The sequence below is a fragment of the Gadus chalcogrammus genome, chromosome 14, assembly GCF_026213295.1.
Source record: "Gadus chalcogrammus isolate NIFS_2021 chromosome 14, NIFS_Gcha_1.0, whole genome shotgun sequence".
NCBI classification, from domain to species: domain Eukaryota; kingdom Metazoa; phylum Chordata; class Actinopteri; order Gadiformes; family Gadidae; genus Gadus; species Gadus chalcogrammus.
The window spans coordinates 22,472,894-22,486,782 of record NC_079425.1 but is presented as its reverse complement, the minus strand read 5'-3'; the positions used below and the strand labels follow the sequence as shown (position 1 = coordinate 22,486,782).

The 13,889-nt window shown below is 47.8% G+C and overlaps 1 protein-coding gene across 1 annotated transcript in view; it reads right to left on the bottom strand.

Moving 5' to 3' along the window:
- The window catches only part of LOC130403934 (protein unc-13 homolog C), a 109,308-nt gene extending 104,056 nt beyond the window's left edge, over positions 1-5,252 (bottom strand). Inside the window, exon 1 of the mRNA XM_056608482.1 lies at positions 4,853-5,252. The gene's annotated coding sequence lies outside the window, so the exon portion shown is untranslated. The remainder of the gene's footprint in view (positions 1-4,852) is intronic.
- Positions 5,253-13,889: the final 8,637 nt, after the last annotated feature.

Genomic DNA, 13,889 nt, shown 5'->3' with positions numbered 1-13,889 from the left:
TCCCCATTACCCATTTTCAACCGCTACTTCCACTAATGCTCCATTACCAGGAGGAACACTACCGAGCTCAGAACTAAACAATGTTCACCAGCAGATCTGTTTGTGCATCCATTCTGCAACAATCATTCCAAGGATTGAGCGTTTGAATCCGGTCTGAGTACCGGCGTCGGCCTGTTTTCCCCGGGGAGTGAATCACCATGACATCATAACTCAGCACCTTCACACCATCTTGGGTTGAGTGCATCATTTTGTGCTTCTTTGCTCGACTTGAGCGCTTGTAACATACGTTATTTGAGCCAGGTTGATGCTGCTGTGCGCTCATGTTACTTAAATCGCCTTCCACATGTTTCTCAGTCTGCACATCAGCCCTTGGCTAGCTTGTGCTAAGCAGCTACAGCCCATTCAGATTGGACTGACACCAAGTTAATAATTAGCCTCAATGGACGTTTTTCTTCCAGGAACTCATAGGTAAAAAAAGGGTTGGCACTGATCCGTTACTCAACCATAACATTAAGGCTGACCCGAAGCCCCTTTTAATACATTTTAACACACTTACTAACACTATCCTAGGGGGACACGGACCAAGCTGACATTCATTACAGAATGTTCAAAACCATTCTGGTGTTTAATCTCATAGATGAATCACATAAATCACTGAGGTATACGCAAACGTGGTTCCCTATTTAGAAATTCATCTGTGGGCTTGCACTCAGAAACAGTTTAATACTAGATTGCCTTTATTGCCCACTGATAATACAAGTTACAGAGTAACTAGTAGAGCAGCTGAACCTAAAATATGTGATGCGTTGACAGCTGAATCATATGAAACGGTTTCAGATTGTCTCCATCATTTTCTATTTAGTGAGCATATGCCTACAGTTGTCCATCTAATGTACATACGTCTTTGTACTTTGCAACCCTGATCAATCTGGTCATCAATCACACATCAGATTATGTATGACAAGAATTGACACTTTGGGGCAGCAGCTAAGCAGATTTGGGGTCAACGGCGATGAATATGTCCAGCCACAGAAAACCCCTGACCACAGGAAGACCCCAGTATGGGATCCCAGACACAGACCCGTCTAGTGGCTGACGAACAGCCAATCACTAAACCAGCCAGAGAGCGGGTAGCCAATCGAAACACCTGCCAAAATGCAGTAGGTCAGACAGCTCCAATCAGAGCCTAATATATGAGTAGAATAACTTTAGCCAAAGTAGAAGGTATATAAAACGTAGTTATCTCAATTCAAGAGCAAGTCGGATTACATATTTTCTATCCACGATTACTCTAATCTCATGTGACTCATCATATTTTAATACCACAATCTGCCCATTCAAATACAGAATAAGCACTTCTGTGTTTCACAACTCCCATGGGTGACGAGTCCATCCAATACCATGGACGACAATTAGGCTTTGACCTTTGACATAGTACATAGGTGGGTGACTCTGTGTGGAAAAGAGACAGAGAGAGATAGACAGAGAAAGAGAGTAGCCCATCTTTATATTGTGTATGACATGTATTAGGAGTGACGGCCCTTGTTGTGAGTTGCAAAGGCCGGTGAGTCACGAGTATCTAAAGCCACACCCACATACCACTGTCAATCACTCTGATGCAACGGCTTTTGCAGGTTTTTTTAAGGCCAGAAGCGGTCAATAGACACTTGTCTTGGTCAAGCACTAGGCTAAGATGTGCCGTCCGCACTACTCCCAGCTAAAGAGTGGTAGCCTTTAATTAGTGTTGATGACCAATTAGAGAGCTGCCTTCCTTTCACGGAAGCCCTCTCTTGACGTCCCTGCATGTTTAGGTTTTGACCAATGCTGCACCATCCTGTGTGGTTCAGAGGCGATGTGTCAGTCGTCAGATAAAGCCCACAAGTTCTATCCTGGCCTGACCAATTAGAGGCTAACGACAGAAGACCAAGGGGAAGAAACACTGATAGATAACCAAATCACCTCATCACTGTGTCTGTGTGTGTGTGTGTTTCATTTATTTGTGTGTGTGTGTGTGTGTGTGTGTGTGTGTGTATATAATATGTGTTAATGTTTATGAATTTCTTCATGTATGTATGTTTGTGTGGGTGTTTACATATCTCTATGCGTGTGTGAGTGTGTGGGTGTTTGTTGCAATTATGTCTGTATGTTTTGTTTGTGTGTGTGTTTCTATGTAGGTAAGTATGTATGCCTATTTGTGCATTTGTCCCAAGCTGAACTCAGACCGAGAGCAGTCCATAGCTGAATTGGCAGCGTTTATTCACTGCCTTCATATATATCAAACAGAAGGGCACTTATAAAAATTGGGCATGTGCATTTGTGTAATGTACACTCAGTTGGGCTTTGTTTTTTTGTTAGCCTTATCAAAGAAAAGTTGTTTTTTTGTGAATTCTTGCCCAAAGGAAGATTTTAATGGTGATGAATAATTATTCCTCAGTTTCAAAGGAATGTGCAGTAGCTTTAATCAATAATTTAATTACGGTTGCAATACAAATTTGAAACAGTTCCTAGTATTAGTGACTTCTTAATATTCCTATTGGGAAATAGCCTTTTTAATGGTGTTTTCTAAGCTAAATAATGGCAGCCATAGCCATAGCCAGACATTAATGTGTTGCTATTCATTAGTGCTTCCCTGGAACTGCTGTCCTGCATTATAACACATATTCAGCTATTCCCCATGTATCTACCGTAAATGGATAATGTTGTCTCCAGTAGTCTGGAATGAGACTGGAAGCTGCTCCAGGAGCTGCCATTGATCAAGACAACTATCTTCCAATGATTGACTAAGGCACTACAGGCCTGTATCTGCTCCTAGATGAAGTTATCTCCCCAACACCCTGCACTCCTCAATGCGAACATGCATCCAGAAGCAAATCGTCATCAAAATGAACGATCTACTCGGAAAAGGAACTGCCAACTCAATCTGATTTTAACTCACACTCCTGAAAGTAAGTCTGATTATAGAAATCTCTGGAGGGAAGGAGGGAGAGAGAGAGAGAGAGAGAGAGAGAGAGAGAGAGAGAGAGAGAGAGAGAGAGAGAGAGAGAGAGAGAGAGAGAGAGAGAGAGAGAGAATGTAAGAGAGAGAGACAGAAAGAAAAAGCGAGAGAGAGAGAGAGAGAGGGAGAGAAGGGAGAGAGCATGCGAGAGAGAGAGAGAGAGAGAGAGAGAAGGGAGAGAGCATGCGAGAGAGATAATGAAATGAGAGAGAGAGAGAGAGAGAGAGAGAGAGAGAGAGAGAGAGAGAGAGAGAGAGAGAGAGAGAGAGAGAAAGAGAAGAGATAATGAAATATGAGAGAGAGAGAGAGAGAGAGAGAGAGAGAGAGAGAGAGAGAGAGAGAGAGAGAGAGAGAGAGAGAGAGAGAGAGAGAGAGAGAGAGAGAGAGAGGGAGAGAGGGAGAGAGAGAGAGAGAAGAGATAATGAAATGAGAGCGAGAGAGATAATATTTAATAATGCTGTTTATTTTATTGTTCACCTGCTTCGGCAATGCAAATGTATATTTCTCATGCCAATAAAGCTTTTTTGAATTGAATTGAATTATAAGGGAGAGAAAGAGAGAGAGAGAGAGAGAGAGAGAGAGAGAGAGAGAGAGAGAGAGAGAGAGAGAGAGAGAGAGAGAGAGAGAGAGAGAGAGAGAGAGAGAGAGTAGGCAAGAGAGAGAGAGAGACCCGGCCACACCCACACTCATTGCTCTGAACCACTTGCCATCGCCACTGCATGGACGTCCAGGGACCAATTTCCCATTTCCTGATGCACCCGATTAGCATGGGACTGTATCACAGCCCGTGGCCAGCGTCTACCAGCCGCCGCTGCTGCTGCCTCTGCCCAGGCATGCAGCATAGTAGCGAATACCGCTATGTGTGTCACACTAGCGTGGGCTGCTAGCACTTTTATCTGAATGAAATCGCACAATAATGTATGCTGAAATTAGTTTGTGTATTTTAAGGAGTCATACTCTACTGTCGTTTGAGGTCTTTAACATTGTTGTTTTTTTCTGCCACGCCGTGGAATCAATTTCAGCACATAATGATCTTTTTTGCACGGTAGCATGTCTGAGAGATCATATTTGGGGTCTGTCATATCTATCTGATAGTCGATTAAAAAGTCGTGTGTTATTATTTTGGGGTGGACACGTGAAGACATGCGCATGCGTGCGTGCGTGCGTGCGTGTGTGTGTGTGTGTGTGTGTGTGTGTGTGTGTGTGTGTGTGTGTGTGTGTGTGTGTGTGTGTGTGTGTGTGTGTGTGTGTGTGTGTGTGTGTGTGTGTGTGTGTGTGTGTGTGTGTGTGTGGAAACAAGATACCAATGGTGTGAGCATCGTCACCAAAATTGCCCACACGCCCATCCTCTTCTTCAACTACAATCTGTCCTTCCTACTCTCGGCCTGTTTGCCAATACACACAAATATCCACACTGCCAAATCCCAGCTTGCGGCCACCCCAACAACAGATTGTCTCGCCTAATCATTCAAAATAGCGCCCTTATTTTGGCTGGCAGGACAAGACGTCTCAGTGCCCTGACTCAATGAGTAGTAGCTTTCCCCGTTGACGTTGTGGTGAAAAAACAGACACCAAAAAAGGAAAATAAAGCCAAATCTGGCGCTTCATGACATATCGACCAATGCACGGGTAAACTGGTACGATCACATGAAACGGCAGGCCTATTGATCACTGGCCCGTTCTATGCCATCGATAGCACAAACCTCCAATGCCAACCCAACCTGTGTATGTCTTTTAAGATGCATTTTGGGTATTGCACAGACTAGAGACGGAAGGGGAGCAACAAGACGAGAATTGGCTGAGGTCATCCTCGGCGTGCAGACACGCTATCACTCACTCGGACCGCGATGCACATACCTGGGACTGGTGGGAATCCTCTTGAGGCTAGAACACCGGCTGGGCTGAGCAGAGCGACCTGTGTGAAGCTAATCCCCGGGTGCAGCGAGTGTCGGGCGCGATGATGTGAGGAGCGGCAGAGACACGGCGCTGGATGAGAGGGGAGGGGACAGCGGCTCCGTGCGCAGCTGCCTGCTAATACCCGCGCTCACAGCGTCGCTCCGTGTCCGCGAGACACATTCCAAAGCCCTGCCTCCCGAACCCCGAGAACCGAGCGACTGTCCTCCATCCCTGCTTCCGTATCTTCGTCGCCCGCTCCGCTTCTCCTCCCCGATGACGCGATGATGGTTAAAAAGAAGAAAAAAAGATCCGGCGATGCTCTCTTTAATCCCGCTGCACGTCCAAGAAGACGTGCCTCTGGATCCGAGTACACACGCGCTCGCGCACGCACACACTCCCTCACACACTCGCTCACTCACTCACACACACACGTCTATCCATGCATCCATGTATCCATGCATGCACGCATGCACGCACGCACGGTTGAGAGAGACTGTCACCGCACGAAGTGTCTGGTCCACATTCGGTGGCGGCAGACGGGGAGGTGGTGGTGCTGAGGACGGGAGAATGGCGCTCCCACGACCTGCACCCGGGCGGACTCCCTTCCTCCGCCGAAGATGGACTGTATTCCCTCGGAGAAAAACCTAGCGCCTCTCTAGACTATAGTCTCTGACTAGTCTCTTACTACTGTAGCTGTGCTCACTGATCCGGACTGAGAGGAATGAGCTCAGAGCCATGCAGCCCCACATACATAAAGCACGAGACGCCCAGAGTGGTAGCAAATGAGAGAGAGGCAGAGAAAAAGGGGAGAGGGAGGGGTGCGCGGAGAATCGCTGGGGGGACGCGCGTGTGTGCGTGTGTGTGTGTGTGTGTGTGTGTGTGTGTGTGTGTGTGTGTGTGTGTGTGTGTGTGTGTGTGTGTGTGTGTGTGTGTGTGTGTGTGTGTGTGTGTGTGTGTTTGTTTGGGTGTGCGCGCGGCGCGGCAGTGCACATGCACAAGTATGCATGCATGTGTGGTGGGCTCAACGTGCAGCATAAACAGCAATACGTCTTCACTCCTTTTTTAACGAGCACATGTAGAAGCCCATTTCTTATTGTAACGTGGTGTAGTAGTAATACGTACAGATTCATGGGCAACATCATGTGGCCTCCATACAGCTCCACGACTGTCCAGCCTTCGGATAACCGTATAAAGCCTCCACACATAATTTAATTACGGCTCTCGTTCGAACGCCATCACGATTGTTTCTGGTTGTAAAAAAAAATGCCATAGTGGATGCCTACTGTGAGAAACATTCGTCAGTTCAAAGGCCTACTTGATAACATGTAATATAATCACACCGTGTCTGTGGTTCCATTGAATTAGTGTGCACTTGTAACAATATGTAAGTGATATTTGGCATGGACTTTCCTACCGTTCAATTCCCCCCCCCCCCCCCCACACACACACACCCTCTCGCCCCCTCTCTTTTCTCCCCCCTTTCTGTCTCTCGCTCCCCCATCCCCTCCCCGTACAGAAGAGATGTGTGTCATACTCCTCCGCTAGCCTCTAATTGTCTGGCCTTCCAGCGAAATTGCATCTCTCCCGCCCTCCCTCTCTCTTACTGCAGCTCGCTCTCTCTCCCCTCGCTCCCGTCCTCTCAATCCCTCTCCCCCTGACTCTTTTCCTCTCTCTCCCCCTCACTCTCTCTCCCTCCCCCTCACGCTCTCTCCCTCCCCCTCAAGCTCTCTCCCTCCCCATCTAGCCCTCTCTCTCCCCCCCTCTCTCTCTCTCTCTCTCTCTCTCTCTCTCTCTCTCTCTCTCTCTCTCTCTCTCTCTCTCTCTCTCTCTCTCTCTCTCTCTCTCTCTCTCTCTCTCTCTCTCTCTCTCTCTCCAAATATCTAGCTCTCTCCCCCTCACTCAGAAGGAGCAGGATATCAGAGAATATCTCCAAATGTGGATGTTGGTGAGGATTGTGTGTGTGTGTGTGTGTGTGTGTGTGTGTGTGTGTGTGTGTGTGTGTGTGTGTGTGTGTGTATGTGTGTATGTGTGTGTGTGTGTGTGTGTGTGTGTGTGTGTGTGTGTGTGTGTGTGTGTGTGTGTGTGTGCGTGCGTCTAAAAGCCGTAACTGTTTGCGGCGACCCCTGCTGGTTCAAGTGATAACTGCGACTGAAGGGAATGCATCGAGATTCAAGCCTTTCCTCACCAAGTCACCAAGTTTGTCAAGTGTTAACTTGACAAACTTGGTGACTTCTTGACCAACAATGCATGCTAAAGCCACGAGCCCAACCACAAGAAAAACATACATGTCCTTCCTTCACTGCACAATATCTGCTTTTTTATATCAGTAATATCATTCTTGAGTAGCTCTTCAAGATATTGTATATTGCAAGAAATATGAAATTTAGGTTGTGTGCATATGTAGGTGTGTGTATGTGTGTGTCTGCCCGTGACTCTGTGCATGTGTGTCTGTGTGCACTTGTGTGTGTGCATTTGTTCTTTTGTATGTGCATGTGTGCGTGCAGGTGTGTGCGTGCGTGCGTGCGTGCGTGCGTGCGTGCGTGCGTGCGTGCGTGCGTGCGTGCGTGCGTGTGTGTGGGGGAGAGTGGTTGAGGTGGGCGTGGAAGGCAGATGGAAAGGGTCGGCCTACGTCAGCCGCAGCTTTCATCTTGACCAGTAGGAATCTCTGGACCACTCCCCAACCTCCCTTAAGACGCACCCTCTCAACCCCTCAACCCCCCCCCCCCCCCCCCGCCCCAGCGCTGACCACCCCGTACACCCTGAAAGACAGGTGACCTTTATGTGATCTGGTGGGGGGGGGGGGCTCATCTTTCACAGCCGAGGCTCACCCGACTTCAGACACACATGAACATTAGACTCATGTTCTTTGTCAGAGGGGCTTTCAGTTCATTCATCTCGGCGACTTTGGCGTGTCCTCGGGGACACGTCTGTGTGGCTCACATGGGGTCTCATTGCAGAGGCGCCGTCGGTTTACCTCGCCTGCGGGTCCTGTGATTTGTATCATGTTAGCGCCATGTGTGTGCTGGAGACCAAAGATTAGCACTGAAGCCCTGGGGGTCCACGAATTGTCAGAGGAAGATTGCAAATGCGGCAGAGGGTAAACTTGAGGAAAACACAGGCCTAGGCATGTAGCGTTTAATGATGCATCCCGCTATTATCTCCAGATTGTCTTATCAGTGAGGGGGACAAACTCTGCATACATCTGTTCTCTAATGGTTCCAGTGAGATCATCTTTTTGTCAAAGAGGAGTTTAACAGGAGGTACATTTTCGTTCGACTCTGTCTTGCGGTAGCCTTCTGAAGGCTCTATATACACTTTGTTTGTTTATCCTGCAATATGTGTTCTCCACTGGGACGTTGATACAATGTATTGATGTTGGCCGCGCACCTAGTCCTGGAGCCGGAGACAGGACCAGGGAAGGCTCATGATAGGATCCTTCGGTTTTTAAATGCGAAGCGATGACAACACAAGGGCACCGATTCAAACATAGTTAAATTAGAGGAAGTCAGTGGTGGCTTTATGCATTCATCTGGTTTTTATTATATAGCAATTATTAGCAAAGCCCAAATCAACCGTTAGCCTAATGTTTTATGAGACAGCAGGCGGTTTGGATTCATTCACACCATGTCTGATTGTTTCAGACTAAGGTAGTGAAATATTTATACCAAGCATTTCAAACTGTATTACCAAGCAGTGCCATAACTGAGGATGATAACTACCTTAAAATACTTTGGTACTCTGTGGGTAATAAAATCTGCCCAAAGCTTTTGAATAATATATGGCAGCAAACAATATCAAAAACTTGAGATTGAATAGGACAGAACTTTGGTTATTGTTAATTATTGATCATTGATTATTGTTTTTTTGTTACTCTTTCAAAACCCCATTCAGCAAAAATGCCTATATCTGCCCGAAGCTTCTCTGGTCCTTCCCACATCCTGTTGGGTCTCTTTACATGGAGGTAGACCTTCATGGAAGTCAATCTCCAGGAGAAGATCCATCTAGCACCTGCTCACATGTTATGCTCATCGGTTTCAGTGGTTTGTCCAATGCCAATTCGATTTAAATTGGATCCAGGTTGTAAAGTAAGATCATCCCTGCTTCTCTCCTCAAGTACATGCTTGCATCTCTACAGTCCAGGTTACGATATGCCCCCTTCCAATTCTATCACATATCACTGGCATCTACTGTAAATCTTCCAGAATGAAGTGGTTTGGAGACAGGTTTCTAGAGCAGCTAATTTCATCTCCCCAAGCCAACCTTCTACCTGACCAGAATACCACAACTGATCTGAAGGTTCTTTGTGGGACCTACCGGTGGGGCTGGAGGGGACCTACCGGTGGGGCTGGAGGGGACCTACCGGTGGGGCTGGAGGGGACCTACCGCTGGGGCTGGAGGGGACCTACCGGTGGGGCTGGAGGGGACCTACCGGTGGGGCTGGAGAGGACCGACCGGTGGGGCTGGAGGGGACCTACCGGTGGGGCTGGAGGGGACCTACCGGTGGGGCTGGAGGGGACCTACCGGTGGGGCTGGAGGGGACCTACCAGTAGGGCTGGAGGGGACCTACCGGTGGGGCTGGAGGGGACCTACTGGTGGGGCTGGAGGGGTCCTACCGGTGGAACCGTTGGGACCTACCGGTGGAACCGGTGGGACCTACCGGTGAGACCGATTGGGGACCCACTGGTGGAACCAGATGGAACTCGTGGGACCCTCCCAGTTGGGGAATTTCGCTGAGCAGAAAGCCTTTGACGACTTTATAAGCTAGGGGTTGTTGATTTAGCAGCACAGTGATATGTGATGCACTGTAACTGTTGGCTCTGCCAGTATTAATAATACAGAAACAGGAACCACGTTTCTCTGATCGGAGGGCTTTTTGTCACGATTTCCAGTTTTTTTTAGAGCGAGTCCAATTTCCATTGTATGCTTTAGGTTGTTCTCAGCAGGGGCGTTTCAAGAGTCTGCAGCTCTGAATGTCTTTAATAACCCCGGATCTAACAGATGAATACGAATAAATAACAATAAGCCCTGGATCTATTCATCGGTCATTCCGATCATGCATTCAAGCCCTAGAAAATAATATGATAATATTTTTCAACAACGCCAGTTCGGTTTGGGTCCCCTGTGTGTCATTCAAGCAGAAGATTTACATCAAACTCCTTGGCACGCAAGCATCTTTGTGAGTGCAAGAGAGAGAAATAGAGAGAGAGAGAGGGAGAGAGAGAGAGAGAGAGCGAGAGCGAGAGCGAGAGCGAGAGAGAGAGAGAGAGAGAGAGAGAGAGAGAGAGAGAGAAAAAGAGCACTACACTGCATGAACTGTATCTGTGTGTGTGTGTGTGTGTGTGTGTGTGTGTGTGTGTGTGTGTGTGTGTGTGTGTGTGTGTGTGTGTGTGTGTGTGTGTGTGTGTGCGTGCGTGCGTGCGTGCGTGCGTGCGTGCGTGCGTGCGTGCGTGCGTGCGTGCGTGCGTGCGTGCGTGCGTGCGTGCGTGCGTGCGTGCGTGCGTGCGTGCGTGCGTGCGTGCGTGCGTGCGTGCGTGTGGGTGGGTGTGTGTGTGTGTGTGTGTTTGTGGGTGTGTGTGTTTGGATGTGTGTGCATATCTCTCTCTTTGTGTGTGTGTTTGTGTGTGTCTAATATCTAAGGATGTTATTGACTTGATAATGGCCGCAAGGTGAAGAAAGTCTGTTCAGACTTGCAGAGACAGGGACATAATAGAAGGCTGCATATTGGCTGCTAACCTCTGCACATGGAGGTAAGCATCATAACAACCTCTAACCTCTAGACATGGAGGTAAGCATCCTAACGGCCTCTAACCTGTAGACATGGAGGTAAGCATCATAACGGCCTCTAACCTGTAGACATGGAGGTAAGCATCCTAACGGCCTCTAACCTCTAGACATGGAGGTAAGCATCCTAACGGCCTCTAACCTGTAGACATGGAGGTAAGCATCCTAACGGCCTCTAACCTGTAGACATGGAGGTAAGCATCCTAACGGCCTCTAACCTGTAGACATGGAGGTAAGCATCCTAACGGCCTCTAACCTGTAGACATGGAGGTAAGCATCCTAACGGCCTCTAACCTCTAGACATGGAGGTAAGCATCCTAACGGCCTCTAACCTCTAGACATGGAGGTAAGCATCCTAACGGCCTCTAACCTGTAGACATGGAGGTAAGCATCCTAACGGCCTCTAACCTGTAGACATGGAGGTAAGCATCCTAACGGCCTCTAACCTGTAGACATGGAGGTAAGCATCATAACGGCCTCTAACCTGTAGACATGGAGGTTCCCGCTGGTGATGGCTGATTGTGGCCAGCGTAACCTTCAGTCATGGTCCGCCGTGATGTCTCGTCTCCTGTGCCAGGGGTACCCCAGCTGTTCACCAGGTACAGGGTCTAAGCTGGATAGGGCATCAGTCGTGGAGTATGACAAATGTCTCTCTACCGCCGTCGGATTAGACGAATGGTCTCCAGTAAGACCCGGCCAAAAATCGTTCAGCCAATGGAAGGTAGATAAACAGGGGGATGATAACAAGGACAATGTCCCACTTTCTGCAGGTTAAAGCCGTAACTCGCTCTTAGATAACGGTAATTAGAGTTGTTTAGCAAATGTTCACAGGTGGTTGTAAGGATGGATTACGCACTCCTAGTAATCTTCAAGTGTCTTAGAGGATTTTTCTACCCAGTGTCGACAAAGTGAAATATAGAGATGAGATAATCACACACAATTATGGTGCAATTTAAATGTACCTTGTTGAAGCAAAAATCCACGACACAATTGGCACTGGGTAAAATGTATGTAGGTCCTTCAAATCCAAGCAACACTGTGAGATTGTGTGTGTTGGACTTATGCAGATGGCACTGACCAAGCATGGCGATATCATGTCCAATTGCAAGAAACAAGCAATAAGTCATAGGCTTTCATGGCAGTATGGTTTTCAGATCTTTTCCTCATTAGGGTTGCAGTGACAGATCTATGCATTGGCTGGTGGTAAAAAAACCTCTAGGCTAAGGTTCACGTGTGGGTGTGAGTGAACCTGGCAACGTCCGCCGTCTTGAGGAAATCCTCTCATCTGCTGCATTGCAGATAAACTCTCTTCACTGTGACCTGCCAGATCTTGCAGAAGACATAAAAGTGTACCTCCTGCAGCTAACTTCTCAAATGATGAATTCATCAAGAAAGCGTATTGAGGTAAATGTCAGGTAACTAAATACTCACACGTCTTCTGAATGTCATCACAATCCCACGTTGCGTTTCAAAGGACCTTTTCCAAAGATGAGTGTGGTGAAAGGCACCGAGGGAAGAGCGCGCGGCACGTTGTGTACAACTAAAGTCACCAAGCACACGCCTGTCTGGAGAGACGGGTTTAGGGAGCCTTTTTCAAGTCAGCAGTAGAGCAGTAGGTGGGGGTTAGGGGGGGTGCGGAGGTGGAGACGGCACCATCAGCCAGAATGCAGAGCCTGGATGTGGGCAGGGAGAGACAGGAGCCCAGAGTCACGGGTGAGGGGCAGTGAGTGGGTGGTGTACAGTAGGTGGTAACTCGCTAGGGTGGCCAGGAGGAACGTTCAGAATGCAGCCCTTCTTTGGATATGGAGATTTATGGAGGGAAATCCAAATGAATGTGGATTTAATAATAACATGAAACAACCGTTTTTGCTCACTTTAATCCACTGAAGGATTTCTAGATAGCCGGTTAAAAATGAAATAGCAGATGAAAATCTCTTCATTTATGTGTTATGTGTGGTGGCTCCACGTGTTGACATGACCTAACGAGGGGAAATTAAACAGAGGAAATAAGAGTGCCCTATTAGCCTTCTGGCTCAAGCAAGGATGGCTCTGCTCGGCTGTTGCTTCTCAATGACTCAATCCTTACTACACGCCATTTAACATACACACACACACAAACACACAAACACACACACACACACACACATCAGCCCCGACACACACACACAAACACACACACACACGCATCAGCTCCGACACACACACACACACACACACACACACACACACACACACACACACACACACACACACACACACACACATGATAATCATGAAAATGAGCTTGGAGCTTCACCTGAGCTCTCTGAGGTAGCAACATCACGCGTGTGACTCTGTCAGCATATCTCTACTTCCTGTTTACAAGTGATTCCCTCCGCTAGCGGCTGCAGACGGCAGATAACAGTTGCGCACAATGCGCACAGGGAGATAAAGGTGCCACAGTGTTCACTTTGGCCTCAGCAGGATAACTACCGTACGGCTCTGGCGGGCATTTCTTCCAAAACATACAGTGGGAAAAAATAAAAGAAAGACGGATGAAGGCGAGCGAGAAATGAGATGGTCTGACGTTTGAAATGGGCGAGATACCCCGCCCTCACCATCGGATATTTAGTCCCTCCTGAGTGACAGGCCGTCACTGCTGTGTTTAATGTGACTAAGTTATTTTTTAGGCCAACATGTCACTCTAAATGGCATTATGAAATGAATGCTCGCGGGGCTAATGGGGAGCAGAATGGGGTGCCACAATAATAATTAGCCTTCCATTCAATCACAGCACTTTGCTGGAAAATGGCACTCCGAATCTGGTTAGTTTGAGTCTGTGTTCCTCTCTCACGTACGTAAGGGAAACTGACTTCATCCTCAATAGAGACAAAATAAAACTACTGGGCAGGACTGCTGAATGTGTTCGATGATACCAACGTCCGAATCTGCTTCATCACAAAGCGTCAACTGTTTCTGGTCATCTGTTCTGGTTTATTCCAAGACATTTGGATTTTATGAATTCAGCAGAAAGGCGATTCACCAGTACAGAGTCTCAGATCTGTGGATTTGTAAGCAACACCCACTCTCAATTTGAATGCTTCTTCTCCAATATTCCTTTATAGGTCCTCTGGCAGGGAGGGCAGGCTGGCTGTACACTCTGCGTCCTCCACAACAGATGAGGCAGCAATATTCAACAAGAACAGGGAACTCCTGGTGGGATGGGCTTAAGATTTAA